Below are 17587 nucleotides of genomic sequence, written 5' to 3'. Positions count from 1 at the left end.
TAGCATGACAGTTTATATCTTTACCTGTGTACATATAAAAAGTAATTTCCTCTGATCTATGTTTAATCTCTATAAGTTCACTTAATATTTGCATCTCACAGTGAATGAATCTACTTCTATATTTGTCAGCAATATAGCAGTTAATAGAATTTAATGAAATTTTTTAATATTCTTGTGAACAAAATATAGCCTAGTGTTGCACATGATTTGATGGTGTTTGCACAAAGGTCAAAGTTCAGTTCTGTGCAGATAAGATGATTCACCAGACTGCAGCCAAAGGGCCATGAGAAGACTGAAAGCTGCTGCTAGGATAAAATAACACATATGCCTATACAGATATAAAAATAGATCAGCTTCTCCTTGTTCTAGCAATACGACCTTACTAAGATCTTATTCTGGAATCCTAAATCTGTTCAAACTGACCTAACAAGCTTGGAATTTTGCAGATGATGTGATATTCTACAATTTAATTACTATATACTATATTAAGATTACATTTAAAAATTTTTTTTCATAGAGTGATATATATATATGCATATATATATGCACATACACACGCACACACAGATGATAGATATATACATATTATACCTTTATCACAACTGCTTCCCATCTCCACTTCAACTGACAGACATATAGGAATCCAGCTTCTCAGATAACATTAGATAATCTCAACATGGACAAGAAAAGAAAAAAAAACCACATCCTAAAAAAAGTATTCTGTGTTATCTTCCAGATCTTAAAAAATAAGGAGTAAATCGTGACTCCGGAGACTGACATTTTGATTCCTGCTGTTCTCCCTTTAAAAGATAGATGCAGTTTAAACTTCCATTTCTGGCCTCCTGGCCCCTGGGATCCGTGCTACTTCCACTTAAGAGAAAGCGTTTTTTCTTTCGCTCCCTCCCTGTGTCTTGCTCTTCCCCCTCCCTTTCTACAGCTTGCAGAGAGAGCAAGCGAGAAAGAAACACACAGGACTGCAGCTATTCAATCAATCGTTCAGACTGCACATCCTCATTACTTTCGGGCTATTAGCAGACGTCAACCACTACCTCCACTCAGTTACAGAAAATTTCACTGTATTACACTAATCTGCAGCAAGAAAAAACATTTACTGAAATTTATATTCAGCTAGTGCCAAAAGGACACCATTTCACACAGACCCAGTAATGCACACAAATCAACCCCTCCTCTGAAAATCCTACTGGAAGTGCTTACCCTGTTACTATCTTTGCATGCTAGACACTGATTTTCTTTCCATGACTAAACTATCTTCTCTGTGATATCTTGACCAGTAAGACATAAGCCAAACTGCAACATTCGTAATGACTGAGAGATTGACAACATAGCATCTTATATGCCTGCCTGCAGTACAAGAAAGTTCCATGTTTTAAAATTATGACCAATAACTGTAAGTCTCTCAACTTCTCTCTAACCATCAGTGGTTAAATGAGCCTTAATGTACAAAGCCATTTTCAGAATTAGGCACATGTGATTTCTAACGCACAATTCTAAAAAATGGATGTATAATTAGCTAAAATTCACAGGAATGGCACAAAGAACTGAATTTAAACAAATCAGTTGGTCAAAGCACATTGAACAACAAGACCTTTAGAGTTCAGAAACACGAATTAAAAGAGTGATTATCCAAGTTAGGCAATTCTATATGGGGGGCAGGCAGGTGGGGAGAGGGGCTGGTGAAGGTAGAAGAAAATCTCATCTTTCCTCTGATAATTATCTATAATTAGAAGATACATGAGATTGAGTATTACAATATAATATATTTTAATCTCTGAATAATTGATGGAGAAACCAAATTGGGAGAAAAGTTAAGTTCCATTAGCAAGGATAAAATGATCTAGTAAACAGTTTTCCTTATTTTGCAATGTTCTGGTTAAGAAAAATATTGAAACTTATTTCCTCACTTTCTTCCAAACATCTGATTTTAGTCTTCAGGCACACGAACTCATTAAATAAATATATTTCAATGCTTTTAAGTATTTGAAATTATAATGGCTAAAATGAGCAACCATATTTCAAACTCCAACAAATATATTATTTGTTATACTTTTTTTTTCCTTTTAGATTCTTTCTGTTTCATGAAAAAAAAAAAATCACAACTCTGATGTATCTTAAAGATGTTACTGGGTTCAAAAAGAAGAAATCAGGGCCGGCCTGGTGGCACAGTGGTTGGGTGCGTGTGCTCCACTGCGGCGGCCCAGGGTTCACCGGGTCGAACCCCGGGCGCGCACTGACGCACCGCTAGTGAAGCCATGCTGTGGTGGCACCCCATGTAAAGTGGAGGAAGACGGGCACAGATGTTAGCCCAGGGCCAATCTTCCGCAGCAAAAAAGAGGAGGATTGGCAGCAGATGTTAGCTCAGGGCTGATATTCCTCACCAAAAAAAAAAAAAAGGAAGAAATTAAATTATTCTTGAAGTTTCAACAACTTTCACTAAAGAGGGAAAAGAAAAGGGAATGAGGTAAGCTAAATCAACTAACGATAAGAGGAAGAAGTCTACACTTCTTGACTTTCTCAGCCTCCACAACAATGCAACTTATCTGCAGATGCAGAAAAGGCCTTTGAATACCCAGGTTCTTTGGTTCTCAGAAGACTTATAAACTATTTCAAAGCTGAGAGAAGAATATATACCCCAAGAACCAATGTCCACTTAGAAACAGAGGAGCACCATCATCAAGAGCAGAATGAACAACGTGCTGAATTAGTCACAGGCAGGCCTGCACATTACAGTGGTCCAGCTACCTTTAACTTTAAATCTCCAAGCAGAAAGGAAAGTTGCTACTATGCTCTTAAAGCTACATTTCTGCTGAGTCAGAAAGAAAATCTATACTAGTTCCAATAGGCCAAAATTAGACAGCTCTCTCCTCTACACCCCCTCAAGCTACATACTATCTCATTATTTTCACCTGCTGTAAAAATATTCCTTTCATAGTCACAATATTTAATTACAGTCATTTTAAAGTATACTCGCTCTCTACAACTGAGACAAGAGACTTATAATATTGTTTCAGTAGATAAAGGTCTGAAACTGTTTTGTTCACTTTCTCATCCTCTAAAAATAATATTTTTCATCTTCAGATTGAAAGGTGAAAAAAGTTATAAAAGTCCTGGTGAAGTTTTAAATTTATCTCTTCATTTCCTTTGCCACTGGGTATGAATTGAGATAGCTGACAACTTATAATAACGAGACATAACCTCCAACACAGCTCCACACAGGATGATGTATTGAACAAAGAGAACATTTGGGTGCTTTTCTTAGCAGCTCTACCAACTATCTGTGTGGTTCTGTGTAAGCCATTTCACCTTTCCTGCTCTGGTCTTCATTAATCTATTGGGTTATTCAGACCAACCAGAGATGAAGACAAGATGAATGAGTTTATATGCTTTGATGCAAAATTAGCTTTTTGGGAGAAAAGGGCTCTCTAATTCCAAAAAGGAGTATTATAATGTCATTTACTCAACATACTCATTTTCCTCTATGTCAATGTGCTTTCTTTGAAAAGTGTGGCGAAGAAACTGACAACTGGATAATTACAGGAGCAAAAGCACTTTTGGTGGAGGATATGCCTATTCAACAAACAGAAGTCAACCTCTGCCTTTAGAACCTAAAAGTGTGTGCATGGCCTTTAGTTCACTTATCAGGAAGCAAATGTCAAGAAGTGTTTCAGAGAGGAAAAAAAGTAGGACAGTGTAAGGGAGATGAAGAGGTATAGTAATTTCACTATAGTAATTATAGCAAATAGGTAGTCGTATGGATAAGGTGAGGTGAGAGCCGATACTTAAGGAAGTGAAGAAGTCAGCCTTGTAGGTTTATCAGGGAAGAACACTGCAGGCTGACAGAAGCCAATATAAAGTGCAGCGGAGAGGCCAGTGGGACTGGTGTCAGTGAGTGAGGACAAACAGTAGCAGAAAGCCTGAGAAGAATTAGGGCAGGCGTGCTCAGATAATGTAGGCCTCACAGGCCTATACGTAAGGGCTTTAACTTTTTTACTCTGAAATGAAAACCCACCTGGTCAAATACACTTTACCAAAAGGTACAAATCACATAGAAACACTACATAGATACACTTACTGGCACTTTCTGAATTATTTTCTTCTCAGGATTCTGAATAATGAATGTGATTGAAATAATTCTGGAATATTACTATGTTTGGAAAGAGAATAAAGGGAAATGTTTATCATATTAACCGAGAGTTAGGTTCTAAAAACCTCAGAAAATACCTTAAATGAGAAAAGTATCTCTTACATAACATCATTATGGCCAAATATCTATAAACATCAACTATATTTACTTTTTGTTCAATCACATTTAACCAAAATTCATATACCATCATGTCATATATGCATATACTTAACATAAATAACATAGCTAAAAATGTCATGAATTCTGATAATGTCTACCACTTTTAGAATGATTTACCATAGTTAAAAGAAAAAAGGTAGAGGAAATAATTTAAAAATACTTTTTTTAAAGAGAAAAAGATGTACTGTGAAAGTTATTTAAGCATCTCTTTTGTAAATAATTTGTCTAAGACAGAAATATTTTTATGATAATTTTAGTTAATGTTGGGTGTTTTTTATGTGCTAAGCATTGGGTCTAGCATCTACCTTACTTAAGCCCCTGAGGTGGTAACAATTATTATTCTCTTGGATGAGAGTGGGGGCAAAATTTAAAACAAGGGAAATAACCTTACCAGTGTGAAAGTAATTTCAGAAAATTTAACACGAAAGATGAACAAAATGTAAAAAGATATTTATCAAGTTTTAATTTGGTGGACACTGATGTAAGAAACCAAAATATCTTTCTCACAGCAAAACTCTCTAGTTATGACAGACCAGAAAAACACTGCATGTTCATAGATGCAGTCAACTTGGCATATATAGTATACTTAAATACTTCACACTAATAGCAACCCAAGCCAATGCCTAGTAATTTTGTGTACAGAATTATAAAACATGAATGAATGTGAATGCTCTGTCAATTTTAACTATTCATAGGCCCCTTTAATATTTTTGTTATTATATTTAGGAAACAAGTGTTCTAATATTATCCTCAAAAGAGGAATACTTGAGTTTACTTCAAAAACCTTTTTAAAAATCAATAACATTTCAACAAAGCATGATAAAAAATTGAATACACACCAAACTGTTTGTGGACCCATTCAAGTCACTGAAATTTCAGTGTGTATATAGTGTATAGTGTTGCTGAGTCTACTTTACTATGATCTATTTTCCCCCTATATTGTGCAAATAATGACAATAAATAAGATATGATACATCAGTGGCTCAAGTTATTAATGAATGAGATAAGCAAATAACTTTCTCTCCATGCTATGAATACTAAATTAGGAGAATTCATCTTCTGTAGGAGACACAGAAGACATTTAAGAAACAGAATAGGAAGGAAGGAATAGTATTAGGAAAGGAGTTTGCACCTCTTCAGTAAAGAGGGGCTTTAACAGCAAATGGCACAATGTGAAAGAAAAAAAGATTTCATGAAAAGGAAATTTCATACTTCTTGTTGGAGGACTCCTAAAGGTAATGGAGCTTAAAGATGTAGGTACAATTTTATAAAGGAAAAGTGACAAGAGCAAAGAGAAGAAAATTACATACTGCATTTATACAGTTGCTAACACCGTAGCACCTGGGAATTTTATAGATTTCATCCACCTGATTTTCAGTAGGACATTTTCTCCTGTATCCCACTTTTACTGCTTTAGAGCCTACGCACTGACAGTCACTACGATTCAGCTGCTCTGAAATACTAATCCCCAAAGCCACTTTAATTCATCCAATTTGTATCACTTAGCCTGCAGTACTTTACTCAAACAAGCAGTCCTTTCAAGTCTGCATGCCCTAGACACTTACTTCAATACATATGAATTGGTGCTAAGTACAGAAATGTGGTGAATTCTCAGAAAGTAAAGCCATCCAGTCCCTCATCTTTTCTTTACTTCAACAAATTTATTCTCTACTATTATTATTTTTTTTAATTTCTTCTTGTTAATATAATAGAAGAACAGATTTCTCTCTGGTCAAGGAATCTGGAGACCCACAGGTATTCCATTTCTTCAACTTAGGGCTTCACATGATGATACTGGATGAGATGGTAGAGAACAGTTTCAGTGCAAATAACACTCTCAACCAGAAAGGCTAAGAAAACAGCTCAGGGATGTTTATATGGTAACTTAAGTTTCAAATACAAAGCATATCTCTGGTTCTTAGTGATAACTTGGGATCGTAATAATAATAATAAAAACATAAAAAGGATAACTACAACACCCAACTATCGTTTATTATCCCCTCTTACATGCTAAGTATTTTACACGAGTTATTTCTTTAATCCTCATAACAATTCTCTGGAATTAGAATTATCGCCCCATTTTACAGATAAGGAAACAAGAAGATGTTCTATTACTCTGCCCATGCCCACAGCTGGTAAAGGGCAGAATCAGGATTGGAACCCATGCAATTTGGATCCATGCATGCCATCCTGTTCTACCTGTGTTTTGTATAATGGGTTGTAATGGAGATAAGATAAATAATCATAGAGCCTCCAATTTTCTTACTGTTTTCCTAAAAATAACCCAAAGAACTTTAACAATATGCATGTGATACTTCATATTTTAAAGAGAATTAAATCATATTCTTTGAGGGATAATTTACTGCAAACAAAGTTCATTAAAGAAAACTCTCAATCCTGGAACACTGAGGCTAATAAGAATATTCTAGTCAAGAAACAAACAGGTGAGGCAACGGGGTAAAGAGGGAAAAGGTGACTTGCTTATGGTAATGGTGAAAAAATGTGAACAAAGTAAGAATCAAGCTATAAAGAATACCTACTCCTGATTCCTTGAATAAAAAAGTGACAAAAAGTCCTCCAAAAAATAACCTGCCCTTAGCGTAAGGAATGAATAAGTGGGGCACAGAGGATTTTTAGGGCAGTGAAAATACTCTGTATGATACTGCAATGATGTTAACATGTCATAATACATTTGTCCAAATCTATAGAATGTACAATATCAAGAATGAATCCTAATGTAAACTATGGACTTCGGGTGATATGATGTGTCAATGTAGGTTCATCAACTGTAACAAACGTACCACTCTGATGGGTGATGTGGATAATGGGGGAGGCGATGCATGTGTGGAGGCATGGGGTATATGGGAAATCTCTGTACCTTCCTCTTAATTTTGCAGTGAACCTAAAACTGCCCTAAAAAAACAGTCTTAAAAAAAAAAAACAAAAACAACAATCTGCTCTTCTACCTTCATAAAGTAATCTTCAGTACACCTAAGTGGAAAGATAACTACTTAGGTCAATTCTATGAGACAAACAAAGATAAAAAGCATTAAGATCCTAGGTTTTACAAAGAACAATCTCTAAATAACTAAGAAAGCATTGTTCAGCATAAAATGACCGTTTTGAGCATTTCAATCTAGTTATAAGATTTTTCTTAATCTCACAGCTTCATTTTGGTGAATAATATTTTGTCTTCAACTCTGGAAGACAATGTCTTCTAATTTAAGGAGATGTTCTAAGACATTTATTGAAACTTTTTCTATAACTGACCTAATAATATGTTCTTAGTAGTAGTATGTTTCATACATAATTCCAGGTATAATCTTTGATTTATTCATACCATGATTTCAGTATTCATCTTTAAAGTCTTTAATAAAAAGATTTGGTCCTTGATTATGCCAGGGTCTTTTCCAAAACAGACAATAATAGAAAGTATTGAAAACATACAAGTATTTGGGCCTCTAATATAAAGATGAGAATGTAATCATTTACTGAGAATCAAATATGCATATGGCACTGCACAAAAACAAATAATGTTTACACTGGACATCACTCATTAGTGAGGGTAATAGAAAAGGGAGGAGCCTGTAATGTTGATTGTACTCCTTTAGTTACCAAACACTGCCAGGTCTCTCCTCTAAACGTCTGTTGGCTTCATTTTGTCCTCTTTATCCAACTACCATCTATCACCCTAGTGCAGGACATTTTATCTTATGCAGATTTTGGCAGCACCCTCCTAACTGATCTCACTGACTCCTGTGTCTCTCTCTGCTTAAAGCTATTCTGCTCACCATTGCCAGATTAATCTCCCTAAAACATTACTTTCTTGATGTAATTACCTTCCTAGAGATTTAAGATAGACAGCTAGACATAAAAAAAAAAAAAAAAAAATCACCTGGCCCCCACCTTACATAGTCACTCTTTTCTGCCAACACTCCAACTATTCCTTCCCCTGTATCTGTCTTTGCTAATGGTTTTCACTTACCTGCCAAATCTTAGGTGACCTTCAATACCAATTTTAATTCATCTACTTCCATAAAACCAGGCCTAATTATTCACATTTCTTTGATTTCCAATTAATACACTTACATAAGTTCATATTACTTGATTATATGTTCTCTAGTTTCACGTACCAAACTATATTTACATATTTATATTGTAGATAAACTGCCCAATACAGTGTTCTACAACTGAGGGCTTGTGTTGCAAGATTTGAATAATGGTGATCTTTTCTAAATTTTCAAATAAAACATTTTAATAAATAGAATTCTCTCAATTTTAAACACTTCTTCCACAATGTTTCCATAAATCATTTGCACTCATTCTTGCTTATCTGCATGAAGTACTAAAACAGAATAAAAGATAATAATTAGTAATAAATAAATTTTAACTAAACAACTAAAAATAGTTCAGGATAGTCTGGACACCTTTTTTTCCTCCTTTAATAAACATATGTGATCATTTAGAATGCCATTTTTGTATGTTAAAATGGTAAAATATCAGCAATTTCATATGGTTCAACTTAATACATACTAAAATTATTAATAAATTTTCTAGTTATTTCTAATTCACGTATGGAATTAAAGTGTACCATCTAGTCAAGTTTAAGAATCACTGTCCTTTCATGTATATTAACTTGAATCTTCAGCTGTAATTGAGATTTTGATAAATGAACTTTATGGGAAATTAGGCTTAAAAGTTTTGAGGTTTTTCTTTCTATGCATCATTCTATTTGAAAATTCACAAATTTTCAGGTTTTATTAAGAAGCACACATAGATAAATTAATCAGGTTTAAATCTTGGTATGTTCTTATTCATTTCCATTTTCTTTAGATAGCTGATCAGTTGATTTCCTTAAGCTTTTTATCTGCACATCCCTATAAGGAAAATTTTTTGAAAGAACTTTTTTTTCTTCTTTTCTAAGGATATTCCCCAAGCAAAGGATATAAGACTTAAAAACTCTAAGGGAACCATTACCACCCGTGGGACTTAATATAGATTCAGTCGCCATGCTTAGGTTTTAAGCATCGTTCTTAGTATTTTTTGTTTTCAATTTAGATACCAGAATGCCAATTTATTCATTTGCAATGAAACATTGAATCACTGATAGGAAATATTAATGCAAGTGTGATCCAGAATTCATTCTTTTTCAGAAGTCAAGCTATATGAGAAATCAAACCATAACCAGTGGTAGATTTTAATCTGATCCAATTTCTTTAATGGTTATAGGTAGCAGGCCTACTTACATTTATTTCTTCTATAGTCAATTTTAATAAATAACCTTTTTTCTTTAATATGTCCATTTTCTCTAAATTTTCAAATATATTATCATAAATTTGTTCATGATAGTCTCCTATTTTTCAAGTCTCTGATTTGCTGTAATTATGTCCCCTTTTTTCATTTCTTACATTGTCTATTTGTGATTTCTCTTTTGTTTTGATCAAATCTTGACAGTTTTATTTATGTTTATTGGAATTTTTAAAGAAACAACTCTTGGCTTTACTGACTCTACTACATTTATTTCTGTCTTTCATTTCATTATCATCTGCTGTTATCTTTATTATTTTTCCCTAAACTTTCTCTGAGTTTATCTTTTCTTTTTCTAACTTGTTGAATTGAATGCTTAATTAACTCATTAAGTTTCAGCCTTTCTCCTTTTCAAGATAAAAGCTTAAGGCTATAAGTTTCACTTAATTATTTTAGCAATATCCAAGTTTTGATATGTACTATTTTCATGATGTCCAGTTCTAAGTATTTTATAATTTCCATTATTATTTCTTCTTTGACTAAAGAGTTCAATATAACTTTAAAAGTTTCCAAAAGTAAAGGTTTTTAAGGTAAATTGTGTTACTAATTCCTAATTTACTTCAACTATGATCAAAAGAATGCATTCTGTATGATATAAAGACTGAAATATGTTGAGATTTGTTTATGCCCCAGTCTATTGTTAGTTTTCATAAAGATTCCATAGGTGCTTGAGAAGACTATGTAATCGTTGGATTCAGGATTCTATACATCTCCATTAATTCAAACTTATTGTGTTTTTTATACCTTCTATAGCCTTACTAATTTTTGTAGATAGGACTGTAGATTTATCACTTTCTCCTTATATTTATGTCAATTTTTGCCTTATAAATGTTGAGGTTGTTATTGGGTACATGTACGATTTTTACACCTTTCTAGTGATTTCTACATTTTATCATTATGTAGCGACCTCCTTTATTCCAAGCAATGCTTTTTGACATAAAGTTCCATTTTATCTCATTTTCATGTCTATGCTTTCTTTTAATTAGTATTTGCTTGATATATCTTTTCCCAAACCTTTTACTTTTAACCCTACTGGGTCCTTATGTCTCTCTCATTCATAGCATTAAAAAAAAAAATTGAGTCTGACAATCTTTACCTTTAACATTTTCATATATTGTATCTTCTGATATAGGTGGATTTTATTTTTACCATCTTATTGTGTTTTTTATTTACTTTTTTCTATGATTTTTTTCTGATTTTCTGTCTTTTCTCAGATTGATCAAGTTGTAAAAATTCACTTTCTCTTTTGCTTTTGAAATCATGCACTCTATTTCTATTCTTTTAATAGTTGTCCTTAACATTTTAACACATGTACTTAAAGCCTAAAGTTAATCCTGATTTCTATTCTTCTCTTGAATAATTCAATGATCTTAAAATACTTCAATTCCAATTACCCCCTTCCTATCTCTGACACATTAATGTTGTCCATTATTTTAGTTTTACCTTATCATCAGAATGGTGGTTATGAATTTTCAGGGGATTTTTATCCTCCTCTATCCCCCCACTCACATAAATAAGATTTGCCAATTTTTTTTCAGTAAGCAGATTTTTTTCCCTATTTCCACTTTCACTTATGAAGGGATCCAGTCTTGTCGGGAACAATGGGGTGAGGCTTTCAGTTCTAATTCCTCACTTTATTTGGACCCTTGGCCCATCTCCTATCTTATGGCTATTAAAACTTAACCTCCTGGAATTCTGAGATTGGCAAATGCCCCAGGACAATTTAATACCTGGAATTTTAGTTTTCTTTTTTCTCTTCCTGGGGATTTCCTCCTTCCCAAGAGGAGAGTTTAGTCATTTGGTTTAAAATGTTTGTTTCATTAATATGACATTTCCAGTTGTTTCTGTATTATTTTTGAGGATATCTAGTCTGCCACAATGCCAGAAATGAGAGTTTTAACTATTGAATATGCTTTCCCTCCGATGTTAGGTGTGATTTTAGGAATCAGATAATAGTTGCCAATACCAAATTATTAACTGTAGTCAGTAGAGTCATTTAGAAACTTAAAAATCATTAGGTTTTGTAAAAATTACATTCTTTTATAGAATTATTCTATCACTTAAATGACTTAATGAAATGAAATGACAAATTCAGTTTATAAAATGTCAAGTAGTACAAAATACTTATTGAATATGTTCCTTCTTATTCTAGAATTTGGAAAACCCAATTATAATCTACTGAATAATAATTGCAAATGCTACCAATGTACCTTAAATGGTACTTGCACGTATGAGAATAAAGAAGGGTAGTAGAAAAGGGGGAAAAAAAGGTGGATCTGACAGATTTTTTGGATAACTGTGAAAATGGCTGAATCTCAAACTTTTGGGTAAATGAATAGCATTCATTCACTCAAAACATTATTAAGCACCTATTCATTGTTATTCTGGAAGATGCCAAAATATTAAGAGAAGATCCCTACCCTGAAGTAGCAAGGGAGTGCTAGATGGCTACACAAATAACAACATAAATGGGTACACAAATAACCAACTACAATGCAAGAATGGGTAAGACAAATGCCAGAAGATTAATACAATGGCTGTTATCTCTTTCATTTTCCCTACTTTCCGCTGCTAAATCTCTGCAGGCATCTTTGATTCCTGTGTGAGTTTCTCCCTTCTCTCCTCAAAAGGTTAATCCTGTGCCCTTAACCTCACCCTCACTTCCAAACCCATAAAGTATTTTGTTCTCTCAGTTATTCTCCTCTCGTGTAGGTTCAATATCTTGCTCTTTCCACTACCTAAAAATATGCACAAGTCTCCCCAGTTAAAAAAAAAAAAGGCACCCTTTCCTTTCTATCACTCAAAGATTTTTCCAGGCAAGAGTCGTAACCTGTGGCTCTCACTGTCTCATCATCTGCTGTCTTTCTCAGTATTATAAAATCTGACTTCTCCTCCCTCAACTTTAACGAATGAAATAGCACTGATACTTTCACAGGTTATCAAAACTCTCCTAACTGTCAAATCCAGTGGTCTTTTCTGACTTCTCTTTGGCTTTTGTCAACACTGACGCTACCGACCACATCGTTGACGTTTTCTACCTTAGCACTTGTAATACCACACCATCCTGGCTTTCCTCCTACTATTATGATCCTTATCTCTGTATCTCCTTTTCCTCTCTACCTTACCCCATGCCCACTCCTGGTGTTCTTTAAGGTTCAGTCCCTGCCCTGTTTTTTCTTGACAGTCTCTCAATGGTAGATTCCTACAGATGCTTGGAGCTTCAACTATAGCTTTCTTCCCTAGATGATTCCCAAATGTTGCTCTCTACCTGTAACTTCATTTCTAATCATGAGAACTATACTTCTCTCCAGATGTGTACTAGTCACCTCAAACTCAATATATCTAAATAGAACTCACCTTCTTCCCTCAAACACTGGCTCCCTTTCCCAACTTTTCTATTTCTGTTAATAGTACCACCATCCTCCCAAGTTCAAAAATAGTCTTTGACTCATTTTGTTCCCCATTCCTCCAATCTGTCACCAATTCTGCTGATAGATCCTTTGTACTCTCTCCATCTTTTCATCTCACTTATTCATCTGAGCTGTGCAAATATTCATCTGCACCTGGAGTATACTGGGTACTGAAAACACAGAGGATTAAGCCCTTGTTATGAAGGCATTCACAACCTAGTTTTAATAATAAATAAGCAAACCACTAATTATAATATAGAGGGTTAAGTGTTAAAACAGAGGCACTTATTTCATATCTGGACTATGGTAGTAGCTTTCAAACAGGTTTAACTTCTTCTAGTCTCTTCTCCCTATTGCGACACTTGCAGATGTCTTCCTAAAAAACTATTTTGATCATATCTTTTTCTTGCTCAAGAACCTTTAATTCTTCCCAACTGCTCTCAGGATAAAATTGTCACTCATTAGCCTGTCATGAAAGGTCCTACACAGTGAACCACCAAATATCCTTCAAGTATTATCTCTCATTATTTCTTTACATGAACTTTCCATTCCTTTTAAATCAGTTTACTCATTGGACATGAACATAATTTAATATTACTCATGACACTCTTCTCATACAAAAAACTCCACTATTTCCGTAAAAATCTGTTCTATCTTTTAAGATTCAGATCAAATCCTATCTCTGTAAAGCAATCTTCAGTGTTTCTAATCAAAAAATGATGTCTCCCTTCTTCAAATTCCCACAGCAATTTTTGCCTGGATAAATCATTTCACAATCAGGTACTGGCTTATTTTATTTTATTTTATTTTCTCCATTGTTGTCTTGAATTATCATTAAGTTTTTCTCTCTTAATTGGATATAGTTCATATTTTCTCCCCAACCAAACTCTATGCTTCTAACAAGCAGCTTTATCTTATACTTCTTTGTATCCAGCCACAGTAATGAGCACAGCATCTTGTTCATAAGCAAGATCTGAAACAGGGTAGGGTTTTGGAAAGTCCAGTTTGGATGAAGGGACACTGCTGACAGAAGAAACAGCACAGGCAAAGGTAGGAAAGGGCAAGACATAGAAAGTTAATCAGTGTGGTAAAACGAAGCCCCCTAGCCCCCTGAATACTGGAATGTCAGGTGGGGAGGGTCAGAATAAGTTCCAGAGTAAGGTGTTTTACTTTATCTGATTGATAGGTGATGAGGGAGTCACGGAAGGTTTTTGAATAGAATAATGAACAGTTTTATGAAGTTTTATCAAACGAGCAGCGTGCTAAATTAACAGGAAGGCCTGAACGTCAGTGAGGTGGCTACTGTGCAAAAGTGAAGTAGAAAAGCCTAACCAGCACAAAATACTTTTCTTTCATCTCCTCTCCTAGAGAGAAATCTGCCATAAAATTTCTTAGGCAAAGAAAGCATAGTTTGATAGGTTCTTTGATACAATATCTCTTTTGGTTCCACTCATCCTAGATTCACCATAAAGTAGATTCAGTTCTCTTATTTTTCTCTTGGCATCTTCCTTAGGGAAAGCATGTTCTCATTAATGGTAACTGCGTTAGCAAATGACTCATCACAAGGGCTTTGCTTCATCTTCAAACTATAACAAGCTATATCTGAGACAGTTTTGCTCCTAGTTCCTCTGGAGTTGTTTAGTAAATTTCTATTTATCCACAGATGGAGGTGTTTGCTCCCCATGGTCAGGAGAGAGCTTCAATCCCCAAAATGACTTGCTGACAGCCAGGGCTCAGCCCTGCCACAGCAGAGCATGGGATACATAGTTATCTACTCACTCAGTAACCAAACTTCTTGTTATAGCCCTTGAGCAGAATCGTGACTCTGATTTATCTGTGTTTTATCTATTACATATGATAAAGTTTCCTTCCATTAGAGAGATAATTTGTAGGAATCTGCATTTTTCTTCTAAGCATGTTTTAAAATCCTTTGTCTTTATTACCTCGATCTGTGGATAAAGAGGAATTTATCTAACTCTCCTAAATAGAGGATGGGAGTGAGAGTGGGAGGGGGCACAAACGTAGTATTTTTTATTTGCCCATCTCTATTTATTTGATCAAATTCTTTTTAGGCATAGTGGGGTAACGGCCAAAAAAAGAAATAAATTAATCTCAAGGCTAGATAATTAGAATTCATAAAAATGTCATGCAAGACCAAGGGAAAGATGTTTAGCGATGACTCTAAATGGTTAGTTTTACTCAGGGATATTTGTATTTGTTTTTCTTTACTGATGTTTCGCTATGTGCGTGGGGGGGAGGGGAATGGGAAGCAAGTAGAATGAGATAGGCTTCAGAGAAATGAGGAGTTAAAAGGTTTACATATTTCTTAAAGTTACCCAAATGCCTAAGACAAGTAAGACTATGCTAAACAAATTAAAAGTAGGATTAATATCTAAATATATATACCTGAGTCTTTATAGAATTAGAAAAGACCTGATTAGGATGACCCTTTACATCCAAACTGCATGAAAAAAGAAATCATTTGTGTGCAAATGATTATTGTGTGCAGAATGTTAAGACTGACAACACAATTGAATTAAACAAAACAAAACATAAACTTATGCTAAATATAATAAAGAGAGAGATATCTTTTGGAATAGCAGAGGACTATTCATAGGTCATAGAGAATATTCATGAGGAATAAATTAGAAGACCATAAATTTTGTCCATTTATAATAAAGGTATATGTATAGCTAGAGAGATATATTATGAGATAAATCAAATTTATAAAAAAGATAAATTTGAAGGCAATTATTAATCTAACGAAAGTATTCACAAAGAGGATTTTTATAGGCATCAAGTTCTCCTATTTCATTTAAGATATGATTGGATTTGTAACCTAACTTTCCCAGGAATTTGTTTATTATGTCAATAATTCCATGATCAATAATTGCTTTACTTAGAAATTTATTAGAAAGCACCCATGAATGGATAGTTACAGTAATGGCTGGTCCATGTGTCCTATTTTATATACTCAGTAGTAATCTTACACATGAACATTACAAATATTTCACACCTGGCATAAAAGCTACTTCTCAATTCCTATGTGGGCTTTTCTTGCACACAAAGCCTATTACCCCGCTCACAGCAAGCCTCATCATTACTGTAACAAGAGGTATAGTAAAACAATAATACATTTTGGCTAGTAGAAGTTATCTAAATACCACAAACAGCTGACCAGATGACAATGTAAGCCTTGCATGGAGCTAGCACTCTTTGTTAAAGCAAAGCAAACTGTCTCTTATTTCTCATAGCCAATGTTGGTGGTACTATTTCTATAGACATAAACAAAACTTGAAAAGCAAACAACTTAAACATATTCTCTTAATTCCTCTTCCCCCTTTTAAAAATACAAAAGTGGATTTCAGAAAATTTGGGGTCTTACTCCCCAAAGTAAGAGAAGTTCAGACAACAAAGTGTTAAAAGAACAAGCAGAGCCCTACCGTACCCAGAAATGACAGAAGGCTCTTCTCCTCTTCGGTGCTACTATCCAACCACTCGGCCACATCACCCGGGGAAAGGAGACTCATTCTCCAGCCAGAAAACTTTTCCATAGAGAGCAAAATTACTGAATGATGAAGTGGGAAAAGAAAGATACAGAGACTAAATTCTTGGGGGTCCAACACTTAAATTGCTGGCTAGGCTGTAATGATGAAAGAGAAAATGTGATCCTCCCTCCACTCTGAATTCTGTCTCTGTGACATCAATCTAATACAACGAGGGGGAGGGGGAAGGAAATAGAGAGGGTTAAAAGAGGGTGATAGAAGAGAAAGGAAGAAAGATCTGTCCTTCCGTCTCTTGGTGTTAAGCTTTAGCCTGAATGAGAAAGCCAGGACAAAATTGAATAATGATCTGTGTTTAACGACAGGAGAAAGCAAAGGAAAATAAAGAATAAAGATACTCAAAGAAAAAGAAACACGTTCCTACACTGAAGCAGCTTAGACAACCAGACAGCACAATAGCTAATCAGTTAAATAAAGCATATCATCAAACAAAAACAAAGGCAAAAGAACAAATTCAGCATTTTGTTTTGTTCTGAGAAGAAAGGTTTTCAAATTTCCTTTCCGTCGGCCGAGAGAACTGCAGCCCCCAACCCCTTCCTGCTTTAGCTATTTCAACAGCATCCCAGCCCCCTTCACGAAGATTTCCTGCGAGCAAAGGCAGGTTGATAAATCTGTGAATAGGAAGCTCTCATCCCTCCTTTCTTCTCCTCCTCCTCCATTCCTCCCCCCACCTCGCATGGCGACTGCATTGATCGACAATAATGGAATCTGTAACTGACTGCCAACAGCAACATTAAGGATATTACAAGTCCACGTCATAAGAATTCGAGCCGGTGGTCGGAACTTGGGGGCAACTCTGGGCTTCTAGTCAATAGCTCTGTCTTTCTTAGCGAGAAAGAAAACGGGGGGAGAGGGAGAGGTAGGGAGGAAGAGAGGAAGAGAGAGAGAGAGAGAGTGAAGAAGTAAGAGAAGTGAGCTTGTCGGGCTGAAGGTTCAGAGATCCATCAATGTCACAAATGACTGTCCTTCAACTCCTGTCACACTTA

The 17587-nt window shown here is 34.9% G+C and overlaps 1 protein-coding gene across 9 annotated transcripts in view; it reads right to left on the bottom strand.

Moving 5' to 3' along the window:
• RASAL2 (RAS protein activator like 2) overlaps nt 1-17587 on the bottom strand; it is a 397309-nt gene that overhangs the window by 96215 nt on the left and 283507 nt on the right. The window lies entirely within an intron of this gene.

This window comes from Ceratotherium simum, chromosome 2 (assembly GCF_057802395.1).
Source record: "Ceratotherium simum simum isolate JZ-2026a chromosome 2, ASM5780239v1, whole genome shotgun sequence".
In the NCBI taxonomy this organism is placed as follows: domain Eukaryota; kingdom Metazoa; phylum Chordata; class Mammalia; order Perissodactyla; family Rhinocerotidae; genus Ceratotherium; species Ceratotherium simum.
The sequence above is the reverse complement of the archived record's forward strand: the minus strand, read 5'-3'. Positions and strand labels throughout refer to the sequence as shown.